Source organism: Vicugna pacos, unplaced genomic scaffold (assembly GCF_048564905.1).
Source record: "Vicugna pacos unplaced genomic scaffold, VicPac4 scaffold_20, whole genome shotgun sequence".
NCBI lineage: Eukaryota > Metazoa > Chordata > Mammalia > Artiodactyla > Camelidae > Vicugna > Vicugna pacos.
Window position 1 is genome coordinate 940,307 of NW_027328741.1, and position 15,805 is coordinate 956,111.

Genomic DNA, 15,805 nt, shown 5'->3' on the forward strand with positions numbered 1-15,805 from the left:
GCAGTCTTTAAGAATTTTAACAGAATTCATTTCCATGTTTTGGGAGTTATACGAAAATGAAGTTATTTTTTGAAACACACTAAATCGACCTAGAAGCCAGACTTGTCAATTTTGGTAACATTTGGTCAGCTCTACGGAAAACCTAGACAGATAGAATGCAAACTAGCAGTCCAAACTGTTAAAGGGGTCATGTCAGCTCTTTACGGTTGAAGCCTCCGAGACCAACAGGAACCATGAAATAACTATTGGAAACATGAATTAACCCCCAACCTTGGATACACTTAGGCATGTGGTGCCCTTTAGTCCTATTTGTCACCTACTGGCCAATGTTGTCATTTCAAGGGGTAACATACCTCTCTAGGAAAATACAAGAGGAAACAAACCAAATATATACATTTAGGTTTGAATCCAAAAGCACCTAGAGGCATTATAGCTAGGAGAACCCTGCTGCAGTTATGCTTGTCTATGGAGAACCAGGTGTTCTTCTATCAGTGATGAGAACAGTTAATCTTCCGATCATGTTGGGTAAAGCCATTTAACGCAACCAAGTCTGCACCCACATGATATAGTGCCCCCGGGGGCTTGACTCAAGTGAAAGACGATCCACATAAGCTGTGTCATTAATGTCATTGGCGACTTTTACAGTACACTTCACTTTCTGACTTGTACTATTTACCTATACTGTCTTGAAAAACTGAGGCCTAATACAGATTCAAGTTCAGTCAAAGATTCCCCTCACTTACCACACTCCCTTTACCCCAGGGAAGACATAAACACAACATTTGCTGAATCTAGCGGAAGGCCATCGTTTCTAGGTGTGAGCTAAGTATTCAATTCCTATCTATTTCAGCCGAGATTATTTGACCTTTAAGGAGTTCACTGTTGTTCACAGAGTGTGAAGCTGGAGGAACTCTGATTCTAGGAGGGACTTGCCCTTCTCCTAATGGCTTCATTGCCGCTCAGGTACTGAACCTTCAAAATGGATGCGTGAGTGGAGGGGAGGGAAGGGCAAGTGCGTGCTAGCTAGGCCCAAACCTGGGAAAAGGCTTACCTGGGCTTGGTGAATTTTGGTCTGAATGGCTTGGGAAGGCCCCTTGGGACGTGTGGATTCTCACGACCTCTTCCAAGAACAGGAGCGTTTTGATCATTTCTGCCATCTCTTCTCTTGCACACGTCAGGGACCTTGGACCCGTTCTTGGAGAAGAGAATTGAGGAACTTCCTCAAGTCCACGTTGGCACTCCGTATGTTTCTGCCAGTATCAGCGAGGTTCAATATGTCTCCTGAATGTCTTTTGAGCCTGGTATCCTCTACAGCTGTCTCCACGCCAGTATTCTCCATTGTAGCAGAACATCTCTCATCCATGTGTTCGCATCTCTCCTCAATCCGTGCAGCCAGCTTTTCGGCCAGCTTCTCTTCGTGACTCCCCTAAAGTCGACTTCACCAGGACTGGGCAAGTCTGAAAGTACCTCGGAGCCTCACCAGTAAGCTGATGACAGGCAGATCTTCCACTGTCTGCCCTTTCAGGTTCTGGAAACTGACCTGTGAACTCAGGTCTTTGGGCAGCAGAAGTATCTCGAACTTACACAGCTTCCCGGACCAAACACCTAAGCCAAGCTCCACAGAGGCCTGCAGCCCCTCCATCACACTGATCCACCCACAGAACTCGGCCCGGTTACCTAGGATCCAACAGCCACAACAAGCCTCGTGGAACACACCAACATTCCACCTGGAATCCAACCGGTAACTGCCATCCCCAATGGCTGCTGCATCTTGTCAGTGTTGGGGGAGGGGCTGCATCCGACGAGAGGTTCCTAAAGTCAATGTGGTTCTGCCCACTAGCGTCCCATGGGCCTTTCTTCTTCCCTCTTTCCTTTTGTTCAGATCTGTATGCACAGTACCAATGGAGAGAAGTGTGTCCCTTTTCAGTTGAAGGTTTCACACGTCTTTAAACTTTCTAAGAGTTCACAGTACACAGAGACCCAGTAAAGGAGACTTATGTTCCTATAATATCCGTACAACCGGAATACATATGCGTCGCATGATTTCTGCTGAAAAACCCACAATCTCATGACATGGATCTATTGGTTTCATGGGGGCTGAAATTCCAAGAAATGAAACCAACCCCAATGTGCACTTTACTGTCTGTCTCTTTTGCTCTTAGTACACTTTGGCAGAGCTACTTGCCTTTGTTATAGGCTTCTTAGAATTCTTCTCTAAGTAGCATAGAATATGGCATTCCTTCGTCCTGTTGGAAGACATACAAGACTACATCACGGACTAGGAATCCATTGGATTCCAAATCGGCATTTGGGTGAGGTCACGATATGCTCTTATGAATCTATATTTACGAATATGAATGCACGCCTCTGATTTCCGAATACAAGTGTGCTGAGTACATGCAAGCCGCAATACTGGGTTGATGCGTGCTGAATGATCCTTGACATCACCTTGAGTATTTTCTTTTGAATAATCATGTTTCCCATGGTATATGTCAGCCAACCGTACCATTTTGGTGCATGTTTGTTGGTTTGATTCTTTGTTGGTCTGCTTCTCGCTTGTTTGGCAAACACGTCAGGACATGCATCTCTCCTTTCGCTTCAAACAGAGAGTCAAATAAGCTGATTCACTTAAGAGAGTGCTTCCAATCACCTATGATTTCCTGCTTCCCTCTCCAATCTTTAAGGTTTTGATGTCCTCCTTGCCTTCTTCTTGTTTCTTCTTTGCCACTCATGCTCTTCTTGCATTTCCAATAATGGTTTTCTTCTTTCCATTTCATCTTGCTGCTTTTCTATTCCGGGGAGTATTCTCAACCTTCCTTTTAGAAGAAGTTTTGAACTGCTGAATTCTTTTATGATTTGCCGGTCTGTGGATTGCTCTAGCTCTGCCGTTATTAGAAATGGTGGTCATGTGGCATAGGCTACCCTAGGTGGCAGCCTTTGGCCATTCAGGATATGGTCTGTGTCCTGGCACTCCTCCCTGTCCTGCAATATTGCTGCCGAGTTATAAGCTGAAACCCCTCTGGAGGTTCCCTTGTGACTATGTTGTTTCCTCCAGGTGCATTTTAAATCACTGTGATATTCGTGAACTTTGTTGATTGGAATCATACAGCTGCTTGTAGGTCTATTGGGATTCCACCTCCTTTGGATGCTGTGTAATTCCTGAATTCGCATAGATGATTTTTTCTTGGCTTTCAACAAGTTTCAGTCTGATATTTCTACAGATAAATTTTCAGACATATTTTATTTCTTTATCTCTTGCTTTTCCATCTGGGACTCTTATGAATTCTAGTCTTTCATGCCCTGTCTTAACCCAGGATACAACAGCAATATTTTCATTGTTTTGCACTTGCTTTCCTATGTCCGAATCTGACCGAGGGATTTCTGTTCCCCTGTCTTCACAGTCATTCACGCGTCCCTCTGCATTATCTAGTCTGCTAAGGACTGAATTTTAGCCCTGATATTATCACATCCACTGAGTTTTCTGATATCTTTTGGCTCGTCTTTAGACTTTCTCTTCCCCATTTCTGGTATTCTGCCTTTTGTGATTCTGAGACCCTTTTGTTCTGTGTTTTCCTGACCTCCATTTTCAACACTTGGACTGCATAGCGTTTTGCACTCTAGTTGCATGAAAGCTTATCTTTTGGGCCTTCAATATCTTTGGAACTGAAAATGGTACTTCCTATTTCTTTTACTGTACTTCTTCATCTCTACTGGTCAGGTAATATCAGGTATCTAATTTAGATTTTTAGGGCTATGTTAAGTGAAAATTTTAGACTCTTGTCTCTACGCAATTCCAAGGGATTTCTGTGAGGACAATTTCTCCTAGACATTGATGCCATATTCTGTTCCTGTGTGTGTTGTCTGGTATATCTCCAATTGCTGGTGTTGCATTTGTTGTGATGAACAACCCATACTATTTCGATTAGCATAACTTCATTTTGATTACGCTTATCTCACAATTCTGAAAGTGCGCAGGACACGGCCTCTTGTGGAAATGAGGATTCTAAAGGTTCTCAGCTCTGCATTCTACTCTATGTCATTTTGGAGTGTTTCCAAAACAGCAAACTGAGAGTGCGCTTGTGCTTTGTAGTGCCACGGGAATGTCCCAATGAAAGCAGTTCTTCCCAGAGCTTCTCTGTCTTTTGAAACACCAGTGGAAGCACATCCATGGATGTCACAAATCAGGGCCTGCTGGAATGATCCCGCAGACCGACCTTGGTGTCCTCGCTGCCGTACCGTGCCGGTGCCATCCAAAATGTAGCATCCGATTTTGGGAGATAGTGCTGAAGGAAATGCTTCCTCTTCTCACGCTGTGGACTTGGACCACTCTACCTTGTCCTATCATCCTTGTGGCACGGTTGCACGAAGGCCACCACAGAGCTGTTGTGCATCCTGTGATTCAAACCAAACCATAATCCCAGCCCAGGTTATGAATGTAGCAGATCCTAAGGCTTTTCATTCTGATTTCAAACCCAAGGCCCCCTGGATCCCTCAGACCAGATGCACGATAGCTCTGATTCAGCCCCACACGTGCTCTATTGGCAAAATGCCCAATTGGTCCCTGGTCCTGCAGATGCACTGGGTGTGGCCATGGGACATATCGGTAATCTCAACCGCGCGACCAGTGTGGTTGATTTATCATTGGTACACTGTTCGGTTTGCTCTCTTGTTTAGACCCACCACATCCCACAACGCACTCCAGATCCCTGAGACTCAGCGTATGCCATCAACCGTAGCCCTATTCCTCACTTACCGATGCTCCTGCTAACTGTAATTTTGCATCACGGATCTTGGTCTCAGAATCAACTGTGGGGATATTTTGCGCTGGTTTATTTGAGTTCTTTCAGCCAAGCATCTGCTGTGCACTCTTGTAAATCTCAGCACATCACCTTCAATCTCATGTCTCCTGTCCGCTTGAGAGGGTGCGTCCAAGTTAAACAGGGTTTCACCCTTGTTGGTCAGACCCTGCACAGGTTTCCATTCCCTGCTTTGCCTTCTCCTGCTTCCAGGTGTCCTGAGGCCTCATCCTGTCTTTGTAAGTAACAGACCTCTCTTCGGCAAGTGTCCTGTGCCAAAGGCTGGGTGAGTGGAGTTTTACATTTCTCTGTACAAGGGAGCGCGTGAGTGCAGGTTGCACTTCTTCTCTGCCAACTGGGCATCGATGAATCAACACTATCCAGATACATTTCACAGAAATGTGATATTTGCTTAGCTCTTTGTTTCTGTACAGCCGTGGTGGGAGGGGTTGCCCAAAGAAACCTGTTTTGACATTGTGTTGATATCTCATTTGCAGTCTTTAAGAATTTTAACAGAATTCATTTCCATGTTTTGGGAGTTATACGAAAATGAAGTTATTTTTTGAAACACACTAAATCGACCTAGAAGCCAGACTTGTCAATTTTGGTAACATTTTGTCAGCTCTACGGAAAACCTAGACAGATAGAATGCAAACTAGCAGTCCAAACTGTTAAAGGGGTCATGTCAGCTCTTTACGGTTGAAGCCTCCGAGACCAACAGGAACCATGAAATAACTATTGGAAACATGAAATAACCCCCAACCTTGGATACACTTGGGCATGTGGTGCCCTTTACTCCTATTTGTCACCTACTGGCCAATGTTGGCATTTCAAGGGGTAATATACCTCTCTAGGAAAATACAAGAGGAAACAAATCAAATATATACATTTAGGTTTGAATCCAAAAGCACCTAGAGGCATTATATCTAGGAGAACCCTGCTGCAGTTATGCTTGTCTATGGAGAACCAGGTGTTCTTCTATCAGTGATGAGAACAGTTAATCTTCCGATCATGTTGGGTAAAGCCATTTAACGCAACCAAGTCTGCACCCACATGATATAGTGCCCCCGGGGGCTTGACTCAAGTGAAAGACGATCCACATAAGCTGTGTCTTTAATGTCATTGGCGACTTTTACAGTACACTTCACTTTCTGACTTGTACCATTTACCTATACTGTCTTGAAAAACTGAGGCCTAATACAGATTCAAGTTCAGTCAAAGATTCCCCTCACTTACCACACTCCCTTCACCCCAGGGAAGACATAAACACAAAATCTGCTGAATCTAGCGGAAGGCCATCGTTTCTAGGTGTGAGCTAAGTATTCAATTCCTATCTATTTCAGCCGAGACTATTTGACCTTTAAGGAGTTCACTGTTGTTCACAGAGTGTGAAGCTGGAGGAACTCTGATTCTAGGAGGGACTTGCCCTTCTCCTAATGGCTTCATTGCCGCTCAGGTACTGAACCTTCAAAATGGATGCGTGAGTGGAGGGGAGGGAAGGGCAAGTGCTTGCTAGCTAGGCCCAAACCTGGGAAAAGGCTTACCTGGGCTTGGTGAATTTTGGTCTGAATGGCTTGGGAAGGCCCCTTGGGACGTGTGGATTCTCACGACCTCTTCCAAGAACAGGAGCGTTTTGATCATCTCTGACATCTCTTCTCTTGCACACGTCAGGGACCTTGGACCCGTTCTTGGAGAAGGGAATTGAGGAACTTCCTCAAGTCCACGTTGGCACTCCGTATGTTTCTGCCAGTATCAGCGAGGTTCTATATGTCTCCTGAATATCTTTTGAGCCTGGTATACTCTACAGCTGTCTCCACGCCAGTATTCTCCATTGTAGCAGAACATCTCTCATCCATGTGTTCGCATCTCTCCTCAATGCGTGCAGCCAGCTTTTCGGCCAGCTTCTCTTCGTGACTCCCGTAAAGTCGACTTCACCAGGACTGGGCAAGTCTGAAAGTACCTCGGAGCCTCACCAGTAAGCTGATGACAGGCAGATCTTCCACTGTCTGCCCTTTCAGGTTCTGGAAACTGACCTGTGAACTCAGGTCTTTGGGCAGCAGAAGTATCTCGAACTTACACAGCTTCCCGGACCAAACACCTAAGCCAAGCTCCACAGAGGCCTGCAGCCCCTCCATCACACTGATCCACCCACAGAACTCGGCCCGGTTACCTAGGATCCAACAGCCACAACAAGCCTCGTGGAACACACCAACATTCCACCTGGAATCCAACCGGTAACTGCCATCCCCAATGGCTGCTGCATCTTGTCAGTGTTGGGGGAGGGGCTGCATCCGACGAGAGGTTCCTAAAGTCAATGTGGTTCTGCCCACTAGCGTCCCATGGGCCTTTCTTCTTCCCTCTTTCCTTTTGTTCAGATCTGTATGCACAGTACCAATGGAGAGAAGTGTGTCCCTTTTCAGTTGAAGGTTTCACACGTCTTTAAACTTTCTAAGAGTTCACAGTACACAGAGACCCAGTAAAGGAGACTTATGTTCCTATAATATCCGTACAACCGGAATACATATGCGTCGCATGATTTCTGCTGAAAAACCCACAATCTCATGACATGGATCTATTGGTTTCATGGGGGCTGAAATTCCAAGAAATGAAACCAACCCCAATGTGCACTTTACTGTCTGTCTCTTTTGCTCTTAGTACACTTTGGCAGAACTACTTGCCTTTGTTATAGGCTTCTTAGAATTCTTCTCTAAGTAGCGTAGAATATGGCATTCCTTCGTCCTGTTGGAAGACATACAAGACTACATCACGGACTAGTAATCCATTGGATTCCAAATCGGCATTTGGGTGAGGTCACGATATGCTCTTATGAATCTATATTTACGAATATGAATGCACGCCTCTGATTTCCGAATACAAGTGTGCTGAGTACATGCAAGCTGCAAAACTGGGTTGATGCGTGCTGAATGATCCTTGACATCACCTTGAGTATTTTCTTTTGAATAATCATGTTTCCCATGGTATATGTCAGCCAACCGTACCATTTTGGTGCATGTTTGTTGGTTTGATTCTTTGTTGGTCTGCTTCTCGCTTGTTTGGCAAACACGTCAGGACATGCATCTCTCCTTTCGCTTCAAACAGAGAGTCAAATAAGCTGATTCACTTAAGAGAGTGCTTCCAATCACCTATGATTTCCTGCTTCCCTCTCCAATCTTTAAGGTTTTGATGTCCTCCTTGCCTTCTTCTTGTTTCTTCTTTGCCACTCATGCTCTTCTTGCATTTCCAATAATGGTTTTCTTCTTTCCATTTCATCTTGCTGCTTTTCTATTCCGGGGAGTATTCTCAACCTTCCTTTTAGAAGAAGTTTTGAACTGCTGAATTCTTTTATGATTTGCCGGTCTGTGGATTGCTCTAGCTCTGCCGTTATTAGAAATGGTGGTCATGTGGCATAGGCTACCCTAGGTGGCAGCCTTTGGCCATTCAGGATATGGTCTGTGTCCTGGCACTCCTCCCTGTCCTGCAATATTGCTGCCGAGTTATAAGCTGAAACCCCTCTGGAGGTTCCCTTGTGACTATGTTGTTTCCTCCAGGTGCATTTTAAATCACTGTGATATTCGTGAACTTTGTTGATTGGAATCATACAGCTGCTTGTAGGTCTATTGGGATTCCACCTCCTTTGGATGCTGTGTAATTCCTGAATTCGCATAGATGATTTTTTCTTATCTTTCAACAAGTTTCAGTCTGATATTTCTACAGATAAATTTTCAGACATATTTTATTTCTTTATCTCTTGCTTTTCCATCTGGGACTCTTATGAATTCTAGTCTTTCATGCCCTGTCTTAACCCAGGATACAACAGCAATATTTTCATTGTTTTGCACTTGCTTTCCTATGTCCGAATCTGACCGAGGGATTTCTGTTCCCCTGTCTTCACAGTCATTCACGCGTCCCTCTGCATTATCTAGTCTGCTAAGGACTGAATTTTAGCCCTGATATTATCACATCCACTGAGTTTTCTGATATCTTTTGGCTCGTCTTTAGACTTTCTCTTCCCCATTTCTGGTATTCTGCCTTTTGTGATTCTGAGACCCTTTTGTTCTTCTGTGTTTTCCTGACCTCCATTTTCAACACTTGGACTGCATAGCGTTTTGCACTCTAGTTGCATGAAAGCTTATCTTTTGGGCCTTCAATATCTTTGGAACTGAAAATGGTACTTCCTATTTCTTTTACTGTACTTCTTCATCTCTTCTGGTCAGGTAATATCAGGTATCTAATGTAGATTTTTAGGGCTATGTTAAGTGAAAATTTTAGACTCTTGTCTCTACGCAATTCCAAGGGATTTCTGTGAGGACAATTTCTCCTAGACATTGATGCCATATTCTGTTCCTGTGTGTGTTGTCTGGTATATCTCCAATTGCAGGTGTTGCATTTGTTGTGATGAACAACCCATACTATTTCGATTAGCATAACTTCATTTTGATTACGCTTATCTCACAATTCTGAAAGTGCGCAGGACACGGCCTCTTGTGGAAATGAGGATTCTAAAGGTTCTCAGCTCTGCATTCTGCTCTATGTCATTTTGGAGTGTTTCCAAAACAGCAAACTGAGAGTGCGCTTGTGCTATGTAGTGCCACGGGAAAGTCCCAATGAAAGCAGTTCTTCCCAGAGCTTCCCTTTCTACTGAAACACCAGTGGAAGCACATCCATGGATGTCACAAATCAGGGCCTGCTGGAATGATCCCGCAGACCGACCTTGGTGTCCTCGCTGCCGTACCGTGCCGGTGCCATCCAAAATGTAGCATCCGATTTTGGGAGATAGTGCTGAAGAAATGCTTCCTCTTCTCACGCTGTGGACTTGGACCACTCTACCTTGTCCTATCATCCTTGTGGCACGGGTGCACGAAGGCCACCACAGAGCTGTTGCGCATCCTGTGCCTCAAACCAAACCATAATCCCAGCCCAGGTTATGAATGTAGCAAATCCTAAGGATTTTCATTCTGATTTCAAACCCAAGGCCCCCTGGATCCCTCAGACCAGATGCACGATAGCTCTGATTCAGCCCCACACGTGCTCTATTGGCAAAATGCCCAATTGGTCCCTGGTCCTGCAGATGCACTGGGTGTGGCCATGGGACATATCGGTAATCTCAACCGCGCGACCAGTGTGGTTGATTTATCATTGGTACACTGTTCGGTTTGCTCTCTTGATTAGACCCACCACATCCCACAACGCACTCCAGATCCCTGAGACTCAGCGTATGCAATCAACCGTAGCCCTATACCTCACTTACCGATGCCCCTGCTAACTGTAATTTGGCATCACGGATCTTGGTCTCAGAATCAACTGTGGGGATATTTTGCGCTGGTTTCTTTGAGATCTGTCAGCCAAGCATCTGCTGTGCACTCTTGTAAATCTCAGCACATCACCTTCAATCTCATGTCTCCTGTCCGCTTGAGAGGGTGCGTCCAAGTTAAACAGGGTTTCACCGTTGTTGGTCTGACCCTGCACTGGTTTCCATTCCCTGCTTTGCCTTCTCCTGCTTCCAGGTGTCCTGAGGCCTCATCCTGTCTTTGGAAGTAACAGACCTCTCTTCGGCAAGTGTCCTGTGCCAAAGGCTGGGTGAGTGGAGTTTTACATTTCTCTGTACAAGGGAGCGCGTGAGTGCAGGTTGCACTTCTTCTCTGCCAACTGGGCATCGATGAATCAACACTATCCAGATACATTTCACAGAAATGTGATATTTGCTTAGCTCTTTGTTTCTGTACAGCCGTGGTGGGAGGGGTTGCCCAAAGAAACCTGTTTTGACATTGTGTTGATATCTCATTTGCAGTCTTTAAGAATTTTAACAGAATTCATTTCCATGTTTTGGGAGTTATACGAAAATGAAGTTATTTTTTGAAACACACTAAATCGACCTAGAAGCCAGACTTGTCAATTTTGGTAACATTTGGTCAGCTCTACGGAAAACCTAGACAGATAGAATGCAAACTAGCAGTCCAAACTGTTAAAGGGGTCATGTCAGCTCTTTACGGTTGAAGCCTCCGAGACCAACAGGAACCATGAAATAACTATTGGAAACATGAAATAACCCCCAACCTTGGATACATTTGGGCATGTGGTGCCCTTTACTCCTATTTGTCACCTACTGGCCAATGTTGGCATTTCAAGGGGTAATATACCTCTCTAGGAAAATACAAGAGGAAACAAATCAAATATATACATTTAGGTTTGAATCCAAAAGCACCTAGAGGCATTATAGCTAGGAGAACCCTGCTGCAGTTATGCTTGTCTATGGAGAACCAGGTGTTCTTCTATCAGTGATGAGAACAGTTAATCTTCCGATCATGTTGGGTAAAGCCATTTAACGCAACCAAGTCTGCACCCACATGATATAGTGCCCCCGGGGGCTTGACTCAAGTGAAAGACGATCCACATAAGTTGTGATTTAATGTCATTGGCGACTTTTACAGTCCGCTTCACTTTCTGACTTGTACTATTTACTTAGACTGTCTTGAAAAACTGAGACCTAATACAGATTCAAGTTCAGTCAAAGATTCCCCTCACTTACCACACTCCCTTCACCCCAGGGAAGACATAAACACAACATCTGCTGAATCTAGCGGAAGGCCATCGTTTCTAGGTGTGAGCTAATTTTCAATTCCTATCTATTTCAGCCGAGATTATTTGACCTTTAAGGATTTCACTTTTGTTCACAGAGTGTGAAGCTGGAGGAACTCTGATTCTAGGAGGGACTTGCCCTTCTCCTAATGGCTTCATTGCCGCTCAGGTACTGAACCTTCAAAATGGATGCGTGAGTGGAGGGGAGGGAAGGGCAAGTGCGTGCTAGCTAGGCCCAAACCTGGGAAAAGGCTTACCTGGGCTTGGTGAATTTTGGTCTGAATGGCTTGGGAAGGCCCCTTGGGACGTGTGGATTCTCACGACCTCTTCCAAGAACAGGAGCGTTTTGATCATCTCTGCCATCTCTTCTCTTGCACACGTCAGGGACCTTGGACCCGTTCTTGGAGAAGAGAATTGAGGAACTTCCTCAAGTCCACGTTGGCACTCCGTATGTTTCTGCCAGTATCAGCGAGGTTCAATATGTCTCCTGAATGTCTTTTGAGCCTGGTATCCTCTACAGCTGTCTCCACGCCAGTATTCTCCATTGTAGCAGAACATCTCTCATCCATGTGTTCGCATCTCTCCTCAATGCGTGCAGCCAGCTTTTCGGCCAGCTTCTCTTCGTGACTCCCGTAAAGTCGACTTCACCAGGACTGGGCAAGTCTGAAAGTACCTCGGAGCCTCACCAGTAAGCTGATGACAGGCAGATCTTCCACTGTCTGCCCTTTCAGGTTCTGGAAACTGACCTGTGAACTCAGGTCTTTGGGCAGCAGAAGTATCTCGAACTTACACAGCTTCCCGGACCAAACACCTAAGCCAAGCTCCACAGAGGCCTGCAGCCCCTCCATCACACTGATCCACCCACAGAACTCGGCCCGGTTACCTAGGATCCAACAGCCACAACAAGCCTCGTGGAACACACCAACATTCCACCTGGAATCCAACCGGTAACTGCCATCCCCAATGGCTGCTGCATCTTGTCAGTGTTGGGGGAGGGGCTGCATCCGACGAGAGGTTCCTAAAGTCAATGTGGTTCTGCCCACTAGCGTCCCATGGGCCTTTCTTCTTCCCTCTATCCTTTTGTTCAGATCTGTATGCACAGTACCAATGGAGAGAAGTGTGTCCCTTTCAGTTGAAGGTTTCACACGTCTTTAAACTTTCTAAGAGTTCACAGTACACAGAGACCCAGTAAAGGAGACTTATGTTCCTATAATATCCGTACAACCGGAATACATATGCGTCGCATGATTTCTGCTGAAAAACCCACAATCTCATGACATGGATCTATTGGTTTCATGGGGGCTGAAATTCCAAGAAATGAAACCAACCCCAATGTGCACTTTACTGTCTGTCTCTTTTGCTCTTAGTACACATTGGCAGAGCTACTTGCCTTTGTTATAGGCTTCTTAGAATTCTTCTCTAAGTAGCGTAGAATATGGCATTCCTTCGTCCTGTTGGAAGACATACAAGACTACATCACGGACTAGGAATCCATTGGATTCCAAATTGGCATTTTGGTGAGGTCACGATATGCTCTTATGAATCTATATTTACGAATATGAATGCACGCCTCTGATTTCCGAATACAAGTGTGCTGAGTACATGCAAGCTGCAAAACTGGGTTGATGCGTGCTGAATGATCCTTGACATCACCTTGAGTATTTTCTTTTGAATAATCATGTTTCCCATGGTATATGTCAGCCAACCGTACCATTTTGGTGCATGTTTGTTGGTTTGATTCTTTGTTGGTCTGCTTCTCGCTTGTTTGGCAAACACGTCAGGACATGCATCTCTCCTTTCGCTTCAAACAGAGAGTCAAATAAGCTGATTCACTTAAGAGAGTGCTTCCAATCACCTATGATTTCCTGCTTCCCTCTCCAATCTTTAAGGTTTTGATGTCCTCCTTGCCTTCTTCTTGTTTCTTCTTTGCCACTCATGCTCTTCTTGCATTTCCAATAATGGTTTTCTTCTTTCCATTTCATCTTGCTGCTTTTCTATTCCGGGGAGTATTCTCAACCTTCCTTTTAGAAGAAGTTTTGAACTGCTGAATTCTTTTATGATTTGCCGGTCTGTGGATTGCTCTAGCTCTGCCGTTATTAGAAATGGTGGTCATGTGGCATAGGCTACCCTAGGTGGCAGCCTTTGGCCATTCAGGATATGGTCTGTGTCCTGGCACTCCTCCCTGTCCTGCAATATTGCTGCCGAGTTATAAGCTGAAACCCCTCTGGAGGTTCCCTTGTGACTATGTTGTTTCCTCCAGGTGCATTTTAAATCACTGTGATATTCGTGAACTTTGTTGATTGGAATCATACAGCTGTTTGTAGGTCTATTGGGATTCCACCTCCTTTGGATGCTGTGTAATTCCTGAATTCGCATAGATGATTTTTTCTTGGCTTTCAACAAGTTTCAGTCTGATATTTCTACAGATAAATTTTCAGACATATTTTATTTCTTTATCTCTTGCTTTTCCATCTGGGACTCTTATGAATTCTAGTCTTTCATGCCCTGTCTTAACCCAGGATACAACAGCAATATTTTCATTGTTTTGCACTTGCTTTCCTATGTCCGAATCTGACCGAGGGATTTCTGTTCCCCTGTCTTCACAGTCATTCACGCGTCCCTCTGCATTATCTAGTCTGCTAAGGACTGAATTTTAGCCCTGATATTATCACATCCACTGAGTTTTCTGATATCTTTTGGCTCGTCTTTAGACTTTCTCTTCCCCATTTCTGGTATTCTGCCTTTTGTGATTCTGAGACCCTTTTGTTCTTCTGTGTTTTCCTGACCTCCATTTTCAACACTTGGACTGCATAGCGTTTTGCACTCTAGTTGCATGAAAGCTTATCTTTTGGGCCTTCAATATCTTTGGAACTGAAAATGGTACTTCCTATTTCTTTTACTGTACTTCTTCATCTCTACTGGTCAGGTAATATCAGGTATCTAATTTAGATTTTTAGGGCTATGTTAAGTGAAAATTTTAGACTCTTGTCTCTACGCAATTCCAAGGGATTTCTGTGAGGACAATTTCTCCTAGACATTGATGCCATATTCTGTTCCTGTGTGTGTTGTCTGGTATATCTCCAATTGCAGGTGTTGCATTTGTTGTGATGAACAACCCATACTATTTCGATTAGCATAACTTCATTTTGATTACGCTTATCTCACAATTCTGAAAGTGCGCAGGACACGGCCTCTTGTGGAAATGAGGATTCTAAAGGTTCTCAGCTCTGCATTCTGCTCTATGTCATTTTGGAGTGTTTCCAAAACAGCAAACTGAGAGTGCGCTTGTGCTATGTAGTGCCACGGGAAAGTCCCAATGAAAGCAGTTCTTCCCAGAGCTTCCCTTTCTACTGAAACACCAGTGGAAGCACATCCATGGATGTCACAAATCAGGGCCTGCTGGAATGATCCCGCAGACCGACCTTGGTGTCCTCGCTGCCGTACCGTGCCGGTGCCATCCAAAATGTAGCATCCGATTTTGGGAGATAGTGCTGAAGAAATGCTTCCTCTTCTCACGCTGTGGACTTGGACCACTCTACCTTGTCCTATCATCCTTGTGGCACGGGTGCACGAAGGCCACCACAGAGCTGTTGCGCATCCTGTGCCTCAAACCAAACCATAATCCCAGCCCAGGTTATGAATGTAGCAAATCCTAAGGATTTTCATTCTGATTTCAAACCCAAGGCCCCCTGGATCCCTCAGACCAGATGCACGATAGCTCTGATTCAGCCCCACACGTGCTCTATTGGCAAAATGCCCAATTGGTCCCTGGTCCTGCAGATGCACTGGGTGTGGCCATGGGACATATCGGTAATCTCAACCGCGCGACCAGTGTGGTTGATTTATCATTGGTACACTGTTCGGTTTGCTCTCTTGATTAGACCCACCACATCCCACAACGCACTCCAGATCCCTGAGACTCAGCGTATGCAATCAACCGTAGCCCTATACCTCACTTACCGATGCCCCTGCTAACTGTAATTTGGCATCACGGATCTTGGTCTCAGAATCAACTGTGGGGATATTTTGCGCTGGTTTCTTTGAGATCTGTCAGCCAAGCATCTGCTGTGCACTCTTGTAAATCTCAGCACATCACCTTCAATCTCATGTCTCCTGTCCGCTTGAGAGGGTGCGTCCAAGTTAAACAGGGTTTCACCGTTGTTGGTCTGACCCTGCACTGGTTTCCATTCCCTGCTTTGCCTTCTCCTGCTTCCAGGTGTCCTGAGGCCTCATCCTGTCTTTGGAAGTAACAGACCTCTCTTCGGCAAGTGTCCTGTGCCAAAGGCTGGGTGAGTGGAGTTTTACATTTCTCTGTACAAGGGAGCGCGTGAGTGCAGGTTGCACTTCTTCTCTGCCAACTGGGCATCGATGAATCAACACTATCCAGATACATTTCACAGAAATGTGATATTTGCTTAGCTCTTTGTTTCTGT